Below are 21,122 nucleotides of genomic sequence, written 5' to 3'. Positions count from 1 at the left end.
CCTGTACAACTGATCACAAGATGCTGTGAACGCACACCATTTGCATAGCAATGCCCATCAACTTTGGGGGCGGGGACCCCTCAAATATTTTATTGGAGGGGCGGAGAAGGGATCTTGGCCCCTGGGGGTTGGTTCCTATGCAGCAAGGTGCACTTTCATTTCCTCCCTGCTCAGAGTCTGTGCTGTGCCTTTAGCCACCTGTGTCACTTGTAGCAGGGCCTCTGAAAGGGACCTCGGAGTTTGTGTTGGTTTGTGTAGAAGAAGGCCATCTTCCAAGATATATGAAAGATTTGGTATACCCTGTTTGCAGAGTTATTCCTTGTGGTTGTTGATTCAAATGTCTCCGTATTCCCTGGCAATGATCCCTAAAAGCAGGAACTACAGAACTGTATGGGAGAAGTCTGATTGATAGTAGACTGCCAATCTGTTATCATTAGACATTATATTTGTTGCATCAGTAGCTTAAAAATAGAATAAACTTAATACAAATATTGCTATTTCACTACTGAAGAAGTTGTAGCAGTCATGTATTTTTCTGTAAACATGTTCCTTCCACCCACTCCAAAATTGTCGTATTTGTTGGAAGCCCAATTTAGTGGCAACATAGTTATTCCATCCCACCCCCACCCCAGTCTCTGTAATTTGTCAATAATAAGGGAGTGCCTTGTAATAGAAAAATGACAGTAGTCAGGAAATACAAAAAAATCCTTCTTCAATTTGCTCTTTTTGAAAACAGATGTGGGGGGGGGGGAAGAATCAAGTGAAGTGAAGTTTATTCCCATTAAAGAGGGCGAGATTAAACATGAGGGGGCATACAAAGAGGAGGGAAATATTCTTATTTCCAAAGCCTGACTTTCTGGGTCTGGCTGCTGAAGTTAAATGTCCCTACTTTTTTCACAATGCAATGCTGAGAATGTGGTGGGAACAGGATAGGGCAGGAACTCAGCTGGAAAATATCTCAGATAGACGAAATATTTGTCAAAGCATTTTCTCATGTGAACATGCCTATAGCTGGTATATGCCAGTCACTACATCAGGGCATCTGTTTTATCTTGGGGCCTGGGGATTTTTTAATAAAGATCGAGTGAGAGAAAATGCTGTGTAAGGCAGCAGAACTAGAGAGACAACAAAGAAATGCAAGTTTGTGAACTGGACAGACTTGCAAGTGGCAAGTAGGAAAACAAATCAAGCTTCAATATCCTTAAAGGACTTTTCCCAAGATGAAAGCAATACAACAAAAGAACCTTGAGGCTGATTATTCCTACACACATATACACACACTCGCTTTAGACTTGCAGCAATCCGTTATTTGCCAACAAGGCATCATTGTGCATTTTCTCCCTATAACATATACATCAAATTTGATAGCTCCCCATTTCAAACAAATCTTCAACCAAACTATTTGAAAACATGTTTTCTCCCAGATGTGCTGGTGTACTAGTAGATTCTTCTTTCCGGCTGAGAAGAAAACAAGGCACAAAATAACTATCAGTAGCTTCTTTTTTTCATAGTGCAAAAACAGATGCTCAAAACAAAGGCATCTGTGTCTGAGGTAGATGGGATCAGATCAAACATGTTCAAGGTTGACAAAAACAACAGCTAAGGTAAGATATAGAGGCAAAAGGTGTGATTGGTTGAAAAGAGGCATTTTATAAATGGCAAGCCAAGGAATGTTAAAACATCACTATTGAGGCTCTGGGGGCTTCCAGATAGGAGTTTGTTGTGGAATTGGTGTTATTCATGCACACAGTTTTACTTGTCGTGATATCATTGTCATCAAAATACCAGCTCATACGTTTTCTTTTCTTTTCCATTTTGCAGAAAATTTGATTCCTAAAAATAAGCTATTCTGCATCTGCACCCCTACTTCTGAGGATAGGCTATTTCTAACAAGGAGCAGTCATAGTCGGTGAATCAGTCGTAGTTGGTCAAAGGAACTCAAGGCTTTTGATAGACAAGGATGGATCTCAGATTACTAATAAACTACACACCTGCTCCTTCAGGGGGAATGCAACCGCATCCAGAAGGTTGCCTGCCTAAGTCTTAGCCCCAAGAACTACCAACCCACAGAGCCACTGGCTTTCCAGAGTTCCATCAAACTTCATTGACCTTTATCCTGCCCATCACAGCATTCAGACACTGGTCCAGCACATCCACCTCCTTAGCTGATTCAGGTGAGAGGGAGAACTAGAGATGAGTGTCATCTGCACCATATTGGCATCCAAGGCCAAACTCCTTAGTGACCTCACTCAGTGATTTCATATAACTATTAAACAGTATGGGGAACAGAAATGAACTCTGTAATACTCCAGAGCATAACGGCCATGGAGAATTAACTTCAGTCTCTATCACCTTCTGGAACTCATCCTTCAGGTAGGACTGGAATCACCATATCACTGTGCCTCCAGTTCCTTTCCCACAGAGCCAGTTCAGCAAGATACCATGGCTGATGTATCAAAAGTTGCTGATATATAAATATGAATCAACAGAGTCTCTCTCTCAAAGGAGGTCATCTACCAGGGCAGCCAAGGATATCTTAATCCCAACATCAGGACTGAAAGAAGACTAGAATGTGTTTAGATAATATGTTTTCTTCAACAACAACAACAACAAAAACCCAGTCCCCAATCTCTCTTGAGCACCTTGCTCAGTACAGTGGTATTTGTGAGCAGGGTCCAGAGGGGCTCCTCAGGAGCTGAAGGCACTGCTTTCTGACATGGAGGCATTTTTCACCCCTTTGCCCTATTCAGTCAATCCCCCTCATCTGACCCTTAGTAGCTAATAAGTCTCAGTAGCTGTAAGGTCATAAGAATTTTGTCTTCTTCCTCAGGCCACAATAACTGAAGGCGATCCCATAAAATCTGATTAGGTGGTGCTTTGGGTACCTCCACTGGGATTATACCAATTGCAATGTCAAGACCAGAACAGATGTGAGTGACTTTATATTCAAGATGCATACAAACACTGCCTTGATCTGGCTAGATTCTCTTTAGTGTAAGCAATACACACACACACGAGTTATAATTTTGGTAGAACAGCATAAATCATCGCAATTCTCCTTCTGAGTGTTTTGCATGCACATATGACCAGGCTGCAATAGTCTCAGCAAAGAACTTGAACTCAAAACCAGGAGTGGGCCAACTGTTGAAGACCACATGTCAGCAGTCGTCAGAGCTTGGAGTTAGCACAGATGACTTGAGATAAATGTAAACAAAAAAGTCTAATCTTCAAAGCAAAACTCGTTTTGCTACAAACATAGCAAATATCACCATGCACCTGCTTAGTGTTCAAAATGGGAACAGAATCAAAAGGAAGAAGTAACTGGCTTTTGAAGAGCTGAGTTTTTCACAATTAAGCAATTAGCTCAAGCACATAATTGCTTAATAAGTATGCATACTGATATAGGAGCGATCTAACATCCCTGTTATGCTGTACAGAGTCAGTGAACAGCCACGAAAGCATACATTTCAGAAGTGTGCTGTTGTTTTAATTAGAGGATATACACTGCTTGACTTAGATTGGGCAGATGAGACTCTGGAATGCAGAGCCAGAGACTGACTTGGTGGCCTTGAGCAAGTCATTAATTTAGCCCCAGTTTCCCATCTGGAAAACAACAATAACATAAATGGACTTGGGGGGACATTTATTTATTTAGTTTTGAAAAAGGAAACATATTCACCCATTTTATGGTTAATGGACTGGGGTGAAGATACTGTATAGTTAATGTTCCCACAGACATGCACCCACACACTCACATTATGGTAAATGTGTGAAATATGGGATCTATGTCTTGGGAAATGTACACAAAAAGAACAAGAAAATGACCAGCAATCACATATCCACTATACACATTAGCGGGATAGCATATGATACCCCATTTTTGCAAGGTATTGCCCTATTATATTATTAACATGTTTTGTCGAACAATGTCTGCTTATTCATTATTCATTCTCTAAGTACACTTTCCATTATAATTTGTGTGTCTGTTACATGCTGTTTGCATTGCATTTTCACTGTTCGAGGAGAACTTCTCCGTTCATCAGTGATTAGCATGACAAAATGCAAAGCAAGCAAGGCTCTTGTTCCTTTAAATAGTTCTGCAGAAGATGGGATTTGGCAGATGCAGCTTTTCTTAACCCTGCACGACAAGTAGTCCAACGTGCCCAAGTTCCTTCTTTTGTACAACTACTAAAGGTGCAAAAGCTTCGTTGTCCTTTGCAACCGGGCATTTATTATTGCGTTGCCCTTGTGAGAGTGGAGTGTCTGACACCTGAGCAGCTGGGGCAGCTTAAAATGTTCAGTTGATCGGGGAACAAAGCAGTTGTTAATCCAATTTCTGGGAGGGAAGGGGAAGCTGCCAGTTTGGCTGGGATTAGCACCTTGCACAAGGGATGACTGAAGACTAGAGCACTTTTCATACACTCGATTTGAGTAGAAAAATGCATGGGGAGGGTGGCATATCAGAGGCGGGATCTGCCCCTCACCTATGTGCATTGATTTCAATATCTCAAGCAAGTCTACATGTTGTGTGCTTGGAAACACCTAAGCAATTTCATATATTAAAATGAATGCACAGGAGACTGTGGATTACTAAAGAGGAACCTGAGGAATGATCTGTGGAGGACGGGGCTTGAGGGAAAGGACTGAAGTGAGACAGGGGCCTACAATTAACCAGCCAGTTCTTTGGTTGCAGACTTTGGATGCAACCAGTTCTTTGGATTGCAATGACATTTTTGTTTCTAAATGGCCTTGGAGAGGTGGACTCAAACCTTTATAGTTCCTTTAATAGATTCTCCTCTGATTTTTCCTGTTCAGCTCTGGTGATTTTATGCACAAATATACATGACTGAGAAAAAAATATTCTCTGGTGCACAGCCCAGTCAGATTTAGTTGGTAAAAACATCGAGCAGCTATGATTGAACGTCATTTTCAAACACCGTGTTAAATTTCCCAGTTACCTTTCATAGCCCTTAGAAGCACGCTCCAAATGAAGACGTGTTAAGAGGTCAAGCTTTTGTCAGAACATAGATCAGGAAAAGTAGGTGGCTATCAATAAAAGACTCCTGCATTACAACATAAAAAAGATAAAGTATCCTAGGATTTTTAGGAACAAAGTAAAAAAATAAAATCATTTGGCTTATGACATACCCATTCTTCCTTGAATTGAGCTAGATGGCGTTTCACAAAGTGTCTTGTGGAGCACTGAAGAAAGATCTTCCTTACCTACCGGGGTGGTAACCCTGTAGCTATAAAAGAAAAAGAGAAGTCTTTTAGAAACCACAGAACACTTGTTAGTGCTTTAAAGGATGGTAGCAAAGCCGGGGAAATTTTCTTGCTGGCCACCTGAAAGGGATAAGAGAGCTTACTACAAAGTCTAATATGACATCCTCTCTTGTTTCATCATGCATAATCTCTGGAACCTGTGAGGACAGCTGGGGTGCGGTGGGGAAAGGAGAATGCATGCTTGTCTTGCATGTACAAGCTCTCTTTGGCGTGTCTCTTCCCTGACAATCATATACATATATCATAAGCAGGGATGCCATCAAAAGTCATTCATTGGACTCAAGGGCCCCTTCCAACGTTACAATTCTGTGATCCACAGCAGAGGTTTGCAATGCTTAGCACTGAGGATATGAGCAGTAAAAGCCCCGACTCTTTTCTGGCTTGGATTAAATCAAATCTGGAGAAGAAATATCACTTTCCCTCGCCCAGGCAGTCAACAAAGGTGGGCAGCAACACATTGACCACTTTCTGTATCAAGCTTTGTTAAAGTTAGACATGCCCATCAACCTTTCAAATCAGTAATTTGTGAGCATACAGAAAAGTGTGTGAATCTGCTGCTATCAGTACAGTGTAGAGGTACCTGATATTTTCTATATTGCCCTCACTAGGCAGGATCCGTGGGGCCCAAACAAAGGCACATACACTGCTCTGCATGCTCAGGGGCTGCCCTGTTTTCTGTTTCAAGCGAGGGAGCATGTAGCAGAGAGAGGAAGTGCTGAAATTCCCTTCTGTACAATGGAACCACTGGTATGTGGTAGCAATTACTGAGAGGCATGCAACCTTCAGTGTATGCTTGCATGAGGAGATTTGGGGGGGTTTTGGCTAAGGGTACATTCTGTATCTGGGGGAAGCTCAAGATTCTAGTTGGGAAACTCCAGCTTGCCCCCCCACCCCCAGTCATGTATTGCTAAATTTTGAAGGGCAGGAGCTCATCATAGTGTAGCACCCTGCTTGTGGTTAACGCTTAGCTGGAATGAAATATTCAACGCAGCAATAGAGAAATTAAAATAGTAATTTATTTGTCAGACAAATAAATGAGAGGCACAGTGGTATATGGTTACCAAGCTCTGGCCTGGCCTCCTGCCATTCTGGCCAGCACTTATATTCCCTTAATCCAGCCCCCTTGCTCCTCCTGTGGCTGCCTCTGTCCAATCAGCCTGGTTGAAATTCCTATTGGCTGTTTGCTAGAACCAATCACAAAAGATACACCCATTTCCTTCTGTCCTTTTATGGAAAATAAAAGCTATATATTCTTCTATCTATAAATGACAAATAAGTAGTAATATATCTTACATGTGTCTCAACAAGGAATCTTAATTACCAGCTCACCTATTGCCCTCCTTGCCCTATTGCCTTCCAAAACAGATGGTTAATCTTAACTTTTTATCTTCAAGGATCTTGAGTTCACATCAACATTGAAAGATCTCCTTCATTTGGAGGTTTCTAAACAAAAGGCCTGACAACCATATATCAGGAGTGCTCGATGGCGTCTCCTGTCTGGCAGGGGGGCTGGGCTGGTGGCTGACTTAATTTCAGGATAGTTACAACTCTTACAACTATATGAAATAAGAATCTAGCATAAGGATTTAACAGTTCTTAGTTTCTAAATCCTTTACATAATTACATTTAAGCCAATATATTTAATACATAAATAACCTTTTAAAAGGAAAAGAAATCTTAAAAGGATCTCAGTTTAAGAGAGAAACAGCTTTAGAAAAGACTTCCCAAAAATGCTCTCTTTCTGCCAGCCAGACCAGTTGCTTTTCAATTTGCTCTTGACCTTTCAACCTTAGGAAAATATGGCTCAAGTTTTAATGAGAGGCACATGGTGTTATTTTACTATTTACCCACTCCTAATTTGTAGGGTCAGTGTAACCTTGGCTCTCAGCCTGTAATTCCCTTTTTACAACTTTGAGAATTGTTTTCTGCTATAAATCAGGGGGCCCCCTTGTCTAGGAGGAAAAACATCTTGCCAAGGTTTTTTAGTCTTCTGCCTGGCATGAAACATTTGAAAATCTTTAAGCTCATTTTAATATACAGGCCCTGATCGAAATATATAAGCTCTGATAAAAATGCAGGCTTATGATTAGATGCCTCAATAGCAGACCTTTAGATGCAGCCAGGACTGAATCTGGGATCTTTTGCATGCAAAACATGCGCTGTCCCACTGAGCTTCCCCATTTAGCTTTCAATTAGAAATGCAAACAAAGGCACGTTCTACCATGTGTGGTGGACATGCAGAATAACAAAAGCATTCTGGAAAATGATATAAAATGAGTTGAAAAAAATGTTTAAAATAACATTTGTTGAAAGAGCCAGAAGCATTTTTACTAGGATTAGATGTAGAGTTACCAAAGGAGCAGAAACTATTATTTATGTATGCAACAGCACCAGCACAGATACTACTGGCCCGGAGATGGAAAGAAGACAAAGTCCTGACCAGAGACAGATGGGTGATAAAGATGATGGACTATGCTTAAATGGCGAAAATGACCAAGAAAATCAGAAACCAGGAAGATAGAAACCTTAACAAGATATGGGGGGGGGGGCGGATTATAAATTACCTAAGAGAACATTGTAAACAGTTAAAAACTTTGGCAGGATTTGAGCAACACTTGTAATGTACCAAAAACTAAGTTAAAAATGGATTACTTTAAGAAAAATGGAGAAATTACATGATGCAACAGATAAAATTTGGTAATGGAAACCATGGAGGGGGGAGGGAAGTCTAAGGATTCAGGGAATCCTAAATGTTGATGATTAGGATTACTGTTTGATTTTAAATGTATAGTGTAAAACTGAATAATTAAAAAAAAAGTAAAGAAATGCAAACAATTGTGCAAAAAATGCTCCCATTTTAATGTCTAGCATGAAGTAGGACCCCATCGAGGGCCTGAAGTGTTTCATCTCTGCTTAACTATTTTCCTCATTTTCTGACACCGGCTATGATCTGCCACAAACAACAGCAAAACTTGAAAGCCTTGTTATCACCTTGTTCCCATTCCAGAGCAAGGAAGGGGAACCTGTCCATTATACTGGTGCTTTGGCGGATGATGGCATTGCTTCTCATCTAAAAAGCATCCCAGAGATGCAAATTCCCATTCCTGCATCAGTATTTCACTGCCCCTCTCCCTCCATACATCCTGTGAACTAAGCATGAGTATTGTGTCATATATAGAATAAAGTAGATGTTGACTATTAATTACACCCCTTCACACCATAAGATAAAATTTGAGCAATAGACTCTTTTGATTCCACTGCATAGGTGGGTGTACAAAAGAGCCTAGAATTGGGGCCTGTGGATAAAAGGTTGAGATTATGCAAAGGACTAGCGCTGCAGCGATGTGGAGAAGGGAGAAATCTCAAAGGACAGAAGCCGAATCACTTGTACTATTGATCCGGCATATTAGTGGCTGTAGAATACCGGCATTGTGCAGCTTAAAGAAGAGAAGAGGTGCTTTGGGTGCCATTGCTGGTTTCAGCTATTGAATTCTGCCGAGAGGAGACACGCGCTAAGATGCTCAGTGGATCGAAAAACATGTTTCAAGCAAATGTCTCCGAGAAACCTCCCCAACTCCCCCCGCCCAATTCTTCAGTTAGGAGCTCATCCCGTTTAGTATGTTAAACAGCTTTCTGGCATCCACATAGCATCTGTGCAAGCTGCATATAGAAAATCAAACAAATGGCTTTTAGGAAAACATTTTAATTTAGAGTAGGAGAGAAAGAGACACTCAAGGTGGCAGGAGAAAAAGGGGGTCAGTTCCATGCCGTTCATGTCCATCTCTAAACCACAGGTGCACGCTCAGCTGATGTGACTCTCCCCTTTTAATGCTAGAATCATAGAAACGCTCATGAATAATTCCTTCTGAAAGGATTGTAGATAGAAAGGCACAGACCTCCAGGAGAGGCCACTCATTGGCCCATTTTAAGATGCCTTTTGGGTAGGAAGACCAGCCCTGAGATTCCACTAGTTGAAGGTAATACCTCGCCAATGGCCGGAAAACGTGTGTGCCCAGGCCATCAGGAAAGGAAGCTGAGAGTGGGGGGCTGCCACCATTGCCCCCTGGGAAAGTGGTGAGTGGCCTTTGTGAAGCCACCTTTTGGGCTGAGCTCCTTGAGCCACAGCACCACTAAAGAAGGATAAAGCCAGATGATGGTGGAATGAGGTTTTTGTTTTGTTCTGTTCTGTTTTGAATCTGTGGGGACTTCCTCTCTCTCCATTGCGGAATCCTCCGAGCATCAGATTTGAAATTGTTTTTACATAAGAAAGTGTTTTTAATTGTTTTTACAAACAAAAGTGTTTTCAAATGGGTTTCTTCCCCTCCCCCCACGTTGTAATTGTTATACATGTGAAATTGTTTTTACTTCTAATGTTTTTTTCATGCAAAATCACTTTGATGTATGAGAAGAGATTCGTAAATGGATTTAAGTAAATAAACAGATCTATGTCACTGGCACCACCTTCCCCATGCAGATTTGTTGTGTTCACCAGAAGGGTTTGTGCATGCATTGCCCCTGGTTAATTTGCTTGTGCCAGTACCATGAGCCGAGCCAAGGTATTGTGTTGACACAGCAGAGTGGTTTGCTGCAAACCCCAGCAATTACTCCAACTGGCACACTATCTGGCATAAAGGGGACGGCACAGGAGTGCTACCAAAAGGAAAACAGACAGACCAGAAACTAGAATCACATAAGCATAGAATTGACATCTAGTTCAACCCCCTGCAAGGCAGGCAGAAATCACAGTTGAAGAATCCCTGAAAGATGGCCATTCAGCCTGTTAAAAAACTTCCAATGAAGGAGAGTCCGCCATCTTCCGAGGGTGACCATTCCACTGCTGAACAGCTCTTACTGTCAGAAAATTCTTCTTAATCTCCTTTGCAAGGTACCTGGGAAATTTAACACGGTGGTTGAAAATTACTTTCAGTCATAGCTGCTTGATGTTTGTACCATCTGAATCTGACTGGGCTGTGCACCAGAGAATATTTTTTCTCAGTTGTGTAAAATCTCCTTTCTCGTCATTTGAATCCATTGGATCTGGTCCTACCCTATGAAGCAGGAGAAAACAAGCATTCTCCACCTTCCATGTGACAGCCCTTCAGATATTTGAAGATGGCTGTCATATCACCCCACAGTCTTCTCTTCTCCGGGCTAAACATACCCAACTCCCTCAACCATTCCTCATAAGGCCTGATTTGATTCATTTACTGAGCACGACTCATTTAATGTTCTACCCAAAGGCATTTTGGCTACAGCGACCTTTGAAACTGAATTGCTCCGTAGCAGAAGCAACACATTTCCTGGAAAAGGCTGGTTCACAGCACGATGGAGCATATGGCAGCACCAAAATGCCCTGAACCCATTGTTTGCAGTGATGTGGTTTAATTATTTTTCATGCGGCACATCTGAAAGTGTCACAGAGTTTTCCAGTGGCTGCCATATCATTTGGCTGTAGAGAGGTGGGATAAGTGGCTGAGTGGCCACTCCCTGAACCCTTATTTAGAAGCCCGGCATTTTGTGCTGGTTGTAAACGTGCCACTTTCATAGTGATGTTTTTTAGTGAGGAAACGTTCAGAAACTGGCTCTCAAAGTAGCAAATTCCATGTACGTACAAAGCTAGAAACAGCAGCATCAAAAACCCATAGCCGATTTGCTGGTTAACTTCAGATCCACCTGCCTCCTTCTTACATGACTGTGCATTTAAATGGCAATTACAGGCTAAAATCAGCTCCCAGTTTCTAAATGCTGTACATTTACCAAAAATAGAGAACGTGCACACTTCTTGCATGCTGAAAGTTTTTGGCCATTTTCTGAAAGCTGGTTCTAAACTACACGGTGCCACAGCTAACATGGGTTTGCGGAAGAGAAGGGAACCTGCTGGTTTTGGGTCACGTGCAGGTGGCCTAACCCTTCACACTATCTAGCCTACGGGCCTCTCTCAGCCTGCTCTGTAGACCTATTTTTGTCTGGAAGATGTGGGTCTGCTTTTAGCTCTCTTGCGAGAGTCATAATGGGGGGACAGGCAACGCTACCATTTCCTGTGTGGGAAAATAAAAGAGTGTGTGTCTGCGTGTGTGAGAGAGAGAGAGAGGGGGGGGAACCTTGATGTGAGGAGTGGTGGCAATGACCCAGGTTACTGCAGCTAGCAGCTGGATTCCACCTAGAAATAATAGCTTATCCAATATAGTTGTACACCAGAAGTAGCATACAGCCTCTCCCCAAACTGATGCACACCTTTTCCCTGAGGCTTCCTAGGCAATCATGACTCCTGGATTGAGCTCTGCACTCCAGCTACCAAAATATTTTATTTACATACACCAGTAATATAGCACTTTCAGGGCCGAGGCACACAAAATGGCTGATTTACAGTTCCCTTTGCTGCTGTATCCAAACTCTGAGCCATTAGTGCACAGAGGTCTATGTTAAGTATAATTATTTAATTGTACATGGAAATGGAAAATGACTCTGAATGTGTATTGCTGAAGAGAACATTGGGGGAATCTCCATTGAGCTAAACTAGAGAGCTCTCTGATCACCTAGTGGGTTGATAATTAACTTAGGATGTATCTCTGCTCTGCTCTCTCACTTGGCATTTAACCTTAGATCACAAGAGTTGCAAGCCACCATTTTGTGTGAGTCTTCATTCTCTCAAGTCACCAAAGACAAAGGTGTGCTAATGACCTCTCTCCTGAAGAGAAAACAGCTCCAGTCTGTAATAGAGTCTATGTGGTGAGAAAGACCTTTGATTTCAGATCTGTTAGGAGTTATTTTATATTTGTAAGAAGCTGAGTCTATGCTTGGATAAACATATAATTTTATGCAACTATCTGGATGTAACATTGACTGTTTTGTGTCTTGTTTTGGAACAAGTTCTGTTAGTAAAGTTTTAGAACCATAATTTTTGGTGTAGACAAATTTTATTCCAAGAGGAGTCCATTTTTATTCATCCTATTGCTTCTAGCTGTGCAACATTAATATCAGCAATAAGATTTACTTGTGTGGGTCAGGAAATAGGTGTTATGGAAAGCCATAGAGGATGCCTGCCAGCTTCCACAGTAAGCTGCCCCATAAGAACCAATTGACTTGTGGCTACAGCCATTGCAGAGAGCAATTTGATGCTAACGTCCCATGATGCCAGCCATCCTCAAAGTTCTGAACACACGACTAACAATGCCCCTTGTGCTGCAATTGTCAAACACCAGACAGCCAGTTGACTGTTGTGCGCTTGGGAACTCTATGCAAGGGATTTTGACAGGTGGGCAAAAGAACCCTCCTGTCAATCACGTGACATAATGTTGCCATGTGATTGGCAGGTGGCCAGCCCCACCTGTCAAAACTGGCCTGCAAGGCTGATCCTGACAAGGATTTAGCCTGCAAAGCCAAAACGGTTGCCCATCCCTGGTGGAGATTCATGAGCAGTCCAGTACCACAACAAACTCCCACCTGGAAGCTCCTTTCAGTTCAAGATCAGAGACCACAAAACTATTACAGATCTTAGTAGCTACATTGCTCCAACAGATCTAGAAAGCTAGAGCAAATGAGTGAGGTGATATACCCTTGTCTGGAATGAGTGCTCATAGCTCTTGAAGCGAGCTTTCAAATCACAAAGGCCTATAACTCGTGCTTCAGCATTCACAGCAAACAAAAGGAAATGGCTACCAGTGCATTGCTAGAAGCCTTGTTAGGCTGATGCCTTGTTGGGCTGCGGGAGAAAGAAGCAGGAAGGTGGTTGTCCAAACACTTTGAATTGTTTGATACAAAAGCTTTGGTGGGAATATTCAGAACATTCCTCCAGGGACACAGCAGCAAATGAAAAATATCTGCTCTCTTTGGGAAACAAAACAACCGAGTCCAGGGCAGGTCTGTTGTTCCAGTGCCCTTGGGTCTCAGGGAACTTTTTGAAAGCAGGGAACTGATAAAGAGAAGCATAGCAGTCCTCCTAACAGCGACAGTCTCGGTGATTAATTCTGGAAGTATGCTACAGCGAAAGCCAAACCAAGTCAAATTTGGTAGTGTGGTTCATTCTAGCCTTATTTGAAGTGGGATCCTACCTAATCATGTACGGGAAGGCTTGTAGCTAGCTAAGGCTACTGTGTTTGGACAAGCACCCTCACCCAAGAGCAGATAAATTGGACGGGAAATGCGGCTTTCAAGGGTAGCAAGAGTAGGCGCTTGCCTGCCACTATGGCTCCACTCTCTTCTTTCCAAGGGAAAGCGGAGGGAGGGAGGAAAGGGAAACTTTGCTGGAGAGTCATTTTAACAAGTATTACCAAAAAGAGCACTAGCTATCAAAAAGACTGCCAGGACCAGAAGGAGCCATCAATCCAATGAGTTTACATTTCAAAGTTTGCTGAGAACAGGGGGAAATGTCTCTCCCTCCTGGATAAGAAGGGCTGCCGAGCTGTAGCAAAGGAGCTATTTGCTGCTTCTTAGCAAAGTCTGTTCCTCTGAAGGGGGCCTTTAACCCTCAGAATGGGGCTAGATACACAGATCTAGATATATATTAAGAAGCCCTCCCGGGAGTCTGTGTGGAACAGCTTTGAAGCTGTGGAGACAGTCAGCTCTCTTTTCCTTTTGTATATTCCATTGTTCAAGCTCAAGAGCTCAGCTTGTAATATTCTGAGATTAACTACTGGTGCAATTTTTTTCTTCATCCCAGTATTTAAGAGGCAGTGGGGTACCTCTTTCAGGCCAATTCCGACATTGGTAACTCCATCCTGTTCCACTTAGGCTGCAATCCCATACCCACTTACCTGAGAATAAGCCCCAACAGAACAGGACTTGCTTCTGTGGAGGCATGCATAGGATCGCACAATTGCTCTGCTAACATTGTTTCTGCTAACAAACCAAATGTAGGGCAGGGATAGGAATATTAAGGAAGTCTGGTCTTACTAAACTACAACTCCCATGATCACTGCCCATGTTGACTGGGGTTGATGGGAGGGCATCATGACAGCTACTTCTACCCCAGGGCAATTACTAGAACAGGGGTGGGCAAAAGATAGACCGGGATGTACTGAGTGAGATGCAGTCAATAAGCACATAGTGAAGACATCTGACCCTATTGTTTTATAGTAGCTAAAGTTAAATGCCATATTTCATCTAAAGCAGGCTGTTGAAACAAAGAACCTTAGGAAGGATGGGACCAGGAATGGACTTTATGCGAAAAGACTCTGAGCTTAGATCTGGAACTAACAGCAGAAATTTTTGATCTGGACATGAGTTCTAGTGCAAAATCTTCCTTAATTCTATGCCCATCCCGCTGTGCCACTATTTTGCAATTGGTTCTAGTTGGTTGATCAGGGTGTTTGGGGTGGGCAGAGGGGCAAGGATATCAATGTAAACTTTGCAAGCCTGAAGTCAGCCCAGAGTCGATTTTAGGGCGGCATGACTGGCTCTGCCATACTGGGTGCCAAGCTGAAGGGAGTGCCACAACAATGCAGGAGCACAAGGGGGGGGGGGACAGAATTTTAGCATCACACAGGGCGCCACTGTAATTTGAGAGCCCAAAGTCTGCCACTTGTCAGGCTAACATTATATTAGACCATATGACAGCAAGCCCTGCCACCAATCTAGATGCATATGTGCAAATGCACCTCCTCTGCTTTCCCTTTGAATATTCAGTGTCCAGGCTGAATATCTACATAAAGCTGTGCTATCAATCAATTAATCCCCCCCTTCCCTTTCCCTACTTCTGTGGACACCTTCTCGGACACCAGAGTGCATATCTCCCTGAATTTATTTACTAGAACATTCTTAGTGCATTTTTCAAACACAGATAGGTTTTTCCCTCTCTCTATATCCCATACCCCCAGCAAATGCATATCCCACACACTGTGTGATATCAGATAATCACATAAATATTTATTATTCTTTTTATTTCTTTATTAAATTTGTATAAGGATATAAGAGCCCTGCTGCATAAGACCAAAGGCTCATCGTCCAAAATCCTGTTTTCACAGTGGTCAACCAGATGACTATGAGAAGATCACAAGAAGGATTATCCATACTTATCTTTTGCCCCACTCTTTTCAGGCAGAGGTCTGTCTGCTTTAATGCTCCATGTCCGAGTGTGTTGTTATTGTTCAGAGCTTCAGAGCTTTCCCCATGAAAACCCACTCTTTAAAGCTGCATCAGAGCAAATGTCAATTTGGGTTTTCCACAGACTGCCATTGGCTCCAATTGAGCTTTAAAGAGTGGGCTTTCTCGAGGAAGGCTGTGGAACAAAAAGAAAGGCCGCTCAGACATGGAGCTTTAAGTGCCTGGAAAGAGCAGAGGAAAGGTGGATACTGTAAACCCTCAGTCCTTGTGATTCCCAACAACTGGCGTTCAGTTGGATACTGCCTCTGCCATTGGAGGTGGTACATTGCCAATGTGGCTAGTAACCACTGATAACTTTATCCTCCATGAATTTGTCCAAACCCCTTTGAAAACCACCCAGGTTGGTGGACATCATTATATCTAGTGGTGGTGAATTCCATAGTTTAACTGTGTGAAGAAGTACTTCCTTTTTTGTCTGTTCCGAATCACCTAATGTTCTATTTCATTGGATAGCCCCAGGTTCTAGTATTCCGAGAGAGGGAGAAAAATCTCTTGTTAACCACTTTCTCCACTCTGTGCATATTACACACCTCTACCACATTCCCTTTTAATTGTCTCTCCCCCCCAAAAAAAAAAACTAAAAAGTCCCAAATATTGTAACTTTTCCTCACAGGAAAGAGCATTAATGATGGATAAGGGCTTGTAGGAGCAAAGCGCTAGGGAGAAAATTGGATCCGTGGGCGTTGCCATTTGGAAGGCCCATATTTCTCTGGACTTCTTCCAGAGCCTATCCAGGGAACATTATCCCAGAAGATAGCTGTTCATGATTCAGGTGCTAGTACTGAGCAGCATGTATAATATTGCCCTGAGTGTGAATTTTGAAGGATAGCTATGTTTTGGTATGCCTGTTGGTTCAAGAAGGCCAAGTTAGGTAGTTTCTCATTAAAACTCAAACAAAATCAAATTTCTCCTCCATCGCAATTTAGAATCCTGGAAGATCCAAGTTCTAGGGTTTCCTGCTTCAGAAGTTATCGCTCACATTTGTCTGAAGTGATGGGGACGGTGTTGAGAAGCAAATCAAGTGCACTTATCCCCACTTTTCTTCATCATGTAAAATATTGGAATGCCTGAAAAGGTCTTGATTCTTTCAAGAACATTTCCATAAGTTATTATTGGTCTGAGCCAGTAAGAACTCTCACTGCTGAATACTAGAGGAAGGGTGAGAGGCCATTAACTCGTCAATGGATAATTAAAATGCTGATCATTAATCAAATATTTCATGTTCACATAAGTTGGTGGTGTGTTGCATTATGAAGAGCAAAGGAATGTGATTATGGATTTTACTGTTGCATAGTTTTGATTGACCGATGATAGACAGACAGACAGACAGATTCCTTTTGATAAAAAAGGAAAATTAAATAATATGAGGGGAGCAAGTTGTTGATATTCGCATGATATGTTAAATACATTTCCTGCATGTGACTAAGCTTCCTGCATTTGCAGATATAACTAATTTCCAAAGCAGGGAGGTACATGACCCGCTGACATGAGTTCGGTGCACACAGCTCCTTCTGGAAGGTGGTGGTGGATGAGTGTGCACAGAAAACGTAAATTCACACACTTCTTGTATGTGAAAATATGATTGATGTCCTAAGCTGCTCTGAGCAAGAGTGGCTTGGCCATGATCAACCACTTGAGGAGTTAGAGTGCCTTCCTTCATCCCCCTCCCCACTCAAATTTTAAAATTTTCTTTATCTGCAGTGTGAAATATAAGTCCTATGTGCACAGTTACAGTCTCAGACCAACTTATTAATATAAATTATACTCTGTATCTGGGAAAAAATGTTATCCGTTACTGTGCCAACACGCTCGGTAAATACCACTGGTTCCCAGTGAACTTCTTTTGACCTCCTGGTCTGAGGCTGTCAGTGTGTGATGTACATAATTCTCTCAACACTGATCCATTACTTCTGCTCAGCATTTGGGGTCAGACCTGTGGTGTAAAGTCAAAGATAATTAGCAGCCCTATCAATAACCAGCTGCAGGACTGCTGCCCAAATGACAGCCTAGGAAATCTGAGGGAGGAGGGGGGGGAAGAATTCAAAAAGTGGAAAGAAATAATATGCCTTTATCGACTTTATAGTCTGAGCAGCTGCTGTGGACTATCGGAATAATCAGGAGACCTCAGTGATTAGCATAAATTCAGATGACAAATGCACACTGCTATTCAGAGACTCATTAATTTGCAATGGGCACAGCATTCATGACATATTAGTGAAATATTTAAATGTCTTTGTGGTTACATGAGCTTGGGTACAAGACTTGCATTGCTCGAGTGGGGTGGAGAGTACATATATATAAGTTTATTAAATTATGAAGTGTGATAAGTATATCTGCACATCTTTCCCAGCAGATGAAGTCCAGTATGCTTCAGCACCAGAGCGCATGATTTGTACTGATCGTTTTCCGTCAGACAAATGTTAAGCCTTAGAACAGAATAACCAGCCTGCATCTTTCCTGCACGACATGCAGGCTGACAGCTCCCCCTTCTGGGTGAATCGTGTTGCCACTTCAATGCTAAACAAACCAACAACAACAACCTCCCAGGCAGTGTTTTATTGGCTAGCCTGAACTGAATGTGGTCTTTGGTGCAGGTTTCGGTGCACAGCAGTTAGAGAGTCGACGAAAGCAAAAATAAAAAGGAGGAAGCGTGATTATAGATGGCGACTGAGCTTCCTCTGGACTGCGGTATTCATCCGAGAAGGAAGAGAAGCTTATATAGCTCGTGTGCAGGATATAAAAAGCCTTAATTATGAGCACCTTGTTTAAGCAATTGCTTTATTTACATATATAAAACGGAGAACAAGACATTTAAATTAGAAAAGCTTGGCTGTAGTGCTCTGATCTAAAACTGTGACTAAGCTTACAATTGTAAGACAGATTTTAAACATAGAGCGGTATGTACTATTCTAGTGGCACAGAGGGCCGGTACCTGCAACAACATGCCATTTGTCCGAAGGATGGGCCATTTTTTGTTGCAGAGTTCAATAGTTTTTTGGGGGGGTGATCAATATGAGGGGTGTGCAGAAGGAAGATCTCTGGATTATTTGCTGTAAATTGGGGAGGGTTTCTTAGCAACAACAAAGCAGCTTTCTCCCACTTCTAAATCAGATTGTTAGAATCACTCATCTGTCATAACTCTGCTTTAGGTAGGCATTTGCAAATGTGCCAAATCCCACTGAGTGTAGTAGGTGGTTGGTTCCAACTTACCGCATCGGGGTTCACCTCCCATTCTGTGTCAGGTCACCACTGGTACACCTTGAGGGTTTATAAAGCAAAGCAAAGTAGAACCCACCAACCTGAAGTTTGCCCACACTAGGTCTGTTGGTGCTGTAGAGGAACTTTAGTTAATTTCCTTTGCATGCCTGTTTTTTATTGTGTTTTTATTCATGCTTTTAACCATGGATCAAAAAGGCGCCTTGAATCCATTTTTAGGCTTGAAGGTAGTAAATGATAAAAAAAAAAATCAAATTTATTCATGATGCAACGAAGGAGAAATGTGCCCCATGAGGTGATCAGATTCTCTGGAATGACAATTACCACTGCTGGCTTTTATGCCTCGTTGCCTGCCCAGATAGGCAGGCAGCCAATGCCCTTTTGGCCAGCAAGGCACACCCTCCAGAGGAGGCCTCTCATTGGTCAATTTGAGCTGTAGGAGCTGGCGGGAACTTCAGCCAGCTGGCCAGGTTGACCAAGTACAGTGGTACCTCAGGTTACATACGCTTCAGGTTACATACGCTTCAGGTTACACACTCTGCTAACCCAGAAATAGTGCTTCAGGTTAAGAGCTTTGCTTCAGGATAAGAACAGAAATCGTGCTCTGGCGGCGCAGCGGCAGCAGGAGGCCCCATTAGCTAAAGTGGTGCTTCAGGTTAAGAACAGTTTCAGGTTAAGAACGGACCTCCGGAACGAATTAAGTACTTAACCTGAGCTACCACTGTAAATTCCCCATCGGCCACCCAGCCATGCGCATTCTGACTGACTGAGCATGAGGCTCTGTAACAACCGCCTACCCGGAGGAAGGGGAGAACGTCCATTACCATATATACTTTTCACTTCTTAGAAAGGGAGAAATGGATGTATTGTGTGATCTCTAGAGGCTTCTAAGTCATAGGAGTGGACAGCAGCTACCTCCCCATCCCAAAAGCATTCACAGGATAAAGTGTGGGGCAGGATTACTTTTTTTCCTATGGTGAAGCCACATATTTCAATGAGAACCATAGAGTCATAGAATCATAGAATTGTAGAACTGGAAGGGACCACAAAGGTCATCTGGCCCAACCCCCTGCAGTTCAGGAATCTCAGCTAAAGCATCCTTGAAAGGTGGCCATCCAACCTCTGCTTAAAAACCTCCAAGGAAGGAGAGTCCACCAGCTCCAGAGGGAGACTGTTCTGCTGAGAATAGCTTTTTCCTGTCAGAAAGTTCTTCTTGGTGCTTAGTTGGACTCTTCTTTATTGTAACTTGAAGCCATTGATTCAAGTTCCACCCTCCAGAAGTAGGAGAAAACAAGCTTGCTCCCTCTTCCATGTGACAGCCATTGAGATTTTTGAAGATGGTTATCATATCTCTTCTCAGTCTCCTCTTCTCCAGGCTAAATGTACCCAACTCCATTAATTTCACTTTAAATGCATGCCAGCAAAGAATTATATTTGGGGGGTGAGGAATTATGGAAGACAAAATAAAAGCCTATACTGATTTGTCACTAGTCACTTGGTTCAGTTCTCTGTTTTAATGTGCATCTACTTAATTTGCAATTCTCAAAACATTTCACAAACCAAAATCCAGCTATCTTTCAAAACACACACTTTTCTAAATCTTGTGATTCACTTCACCAAGCAAAGAAGTTATACTAAAATGTGTACATTAGGGGGGGGAATGTGCATTAAAATGTACCATATTTTTCGCTCTATAAGACGCAGCAGACCACAAGACGCACCTAGTTTTTGGAGGAGGAAAACAAGAAAAAAAATATTCTGAATTTCAGAAGCCAGAACAGCAAGAGGGATCGCTGTGCAGTGGAAGCAGCAATCCCTCTTGCTGTTCTGGCTTCTGGGATAGCTGCACAGCCTGCATTCGCTCCATAAGACGCACACACATTTCCCCTTACTTTTTAGGACAGAAAAAGTGAGTCTTATAGAGCAAAAAATACAGTACATATCAGTGAAAATAACATACATAATAATCTATTATTATTCCCTTATTATATTAGAAGAAATTGCTTACAAAAAAGTGTGCATTAAAAGAAATGTATATTATGGTGAGGGGCAGTTGTGTGTGGAGATCTCAAATTGATACAAAAATGTACCAAACTGCACTGAAAACTAAAAACATGAGACACTGAGAAAAACAGAAATTAACAGATTAGTTGACCCCTAATTGTGAATTAGAAGAATCAATTATCTCAGAATAAAATTGCAAATACTACAAAATGTTCCACAGTCAGAGTAACCAGTTCAGAACCATATCAACAGAGGCAGGTTACGCAAGTGAAATTTGGTCTGAAACAGCGACAGGAAAGGTGGCAATGTTTGCAAGCCTATGACATGAATTATGTTAATATTTTCCTAGTGCAAGATATGTTTGTATTTCAAATGGCAAATTATTAGTTCCACTCACCACCAAGGACAATTAATTCAGGATTATAGATTTAGTATATTATTGGTATGAATAATTCAGTGCTAAGATGTTTAAGCTTGGTTTGTAAAATAAAGCTGCTTTCTTCCATTTCCATTATTAT

Source organism: Podarcis gaigeae (genome assembly GCF_964106915.1).
Source record: "Podarcis gaigeae genome assembly, chromosome: 11".
Classification (NCBI taxonomy): Eukaryota; Metazoa; Chordata; class Lepidosauria; order Squamata; family Lacertidae; genus Podarcis; species Podarcis gaigeae.
Note: the sequence above shows the minus strand (reverse complement) of the source record.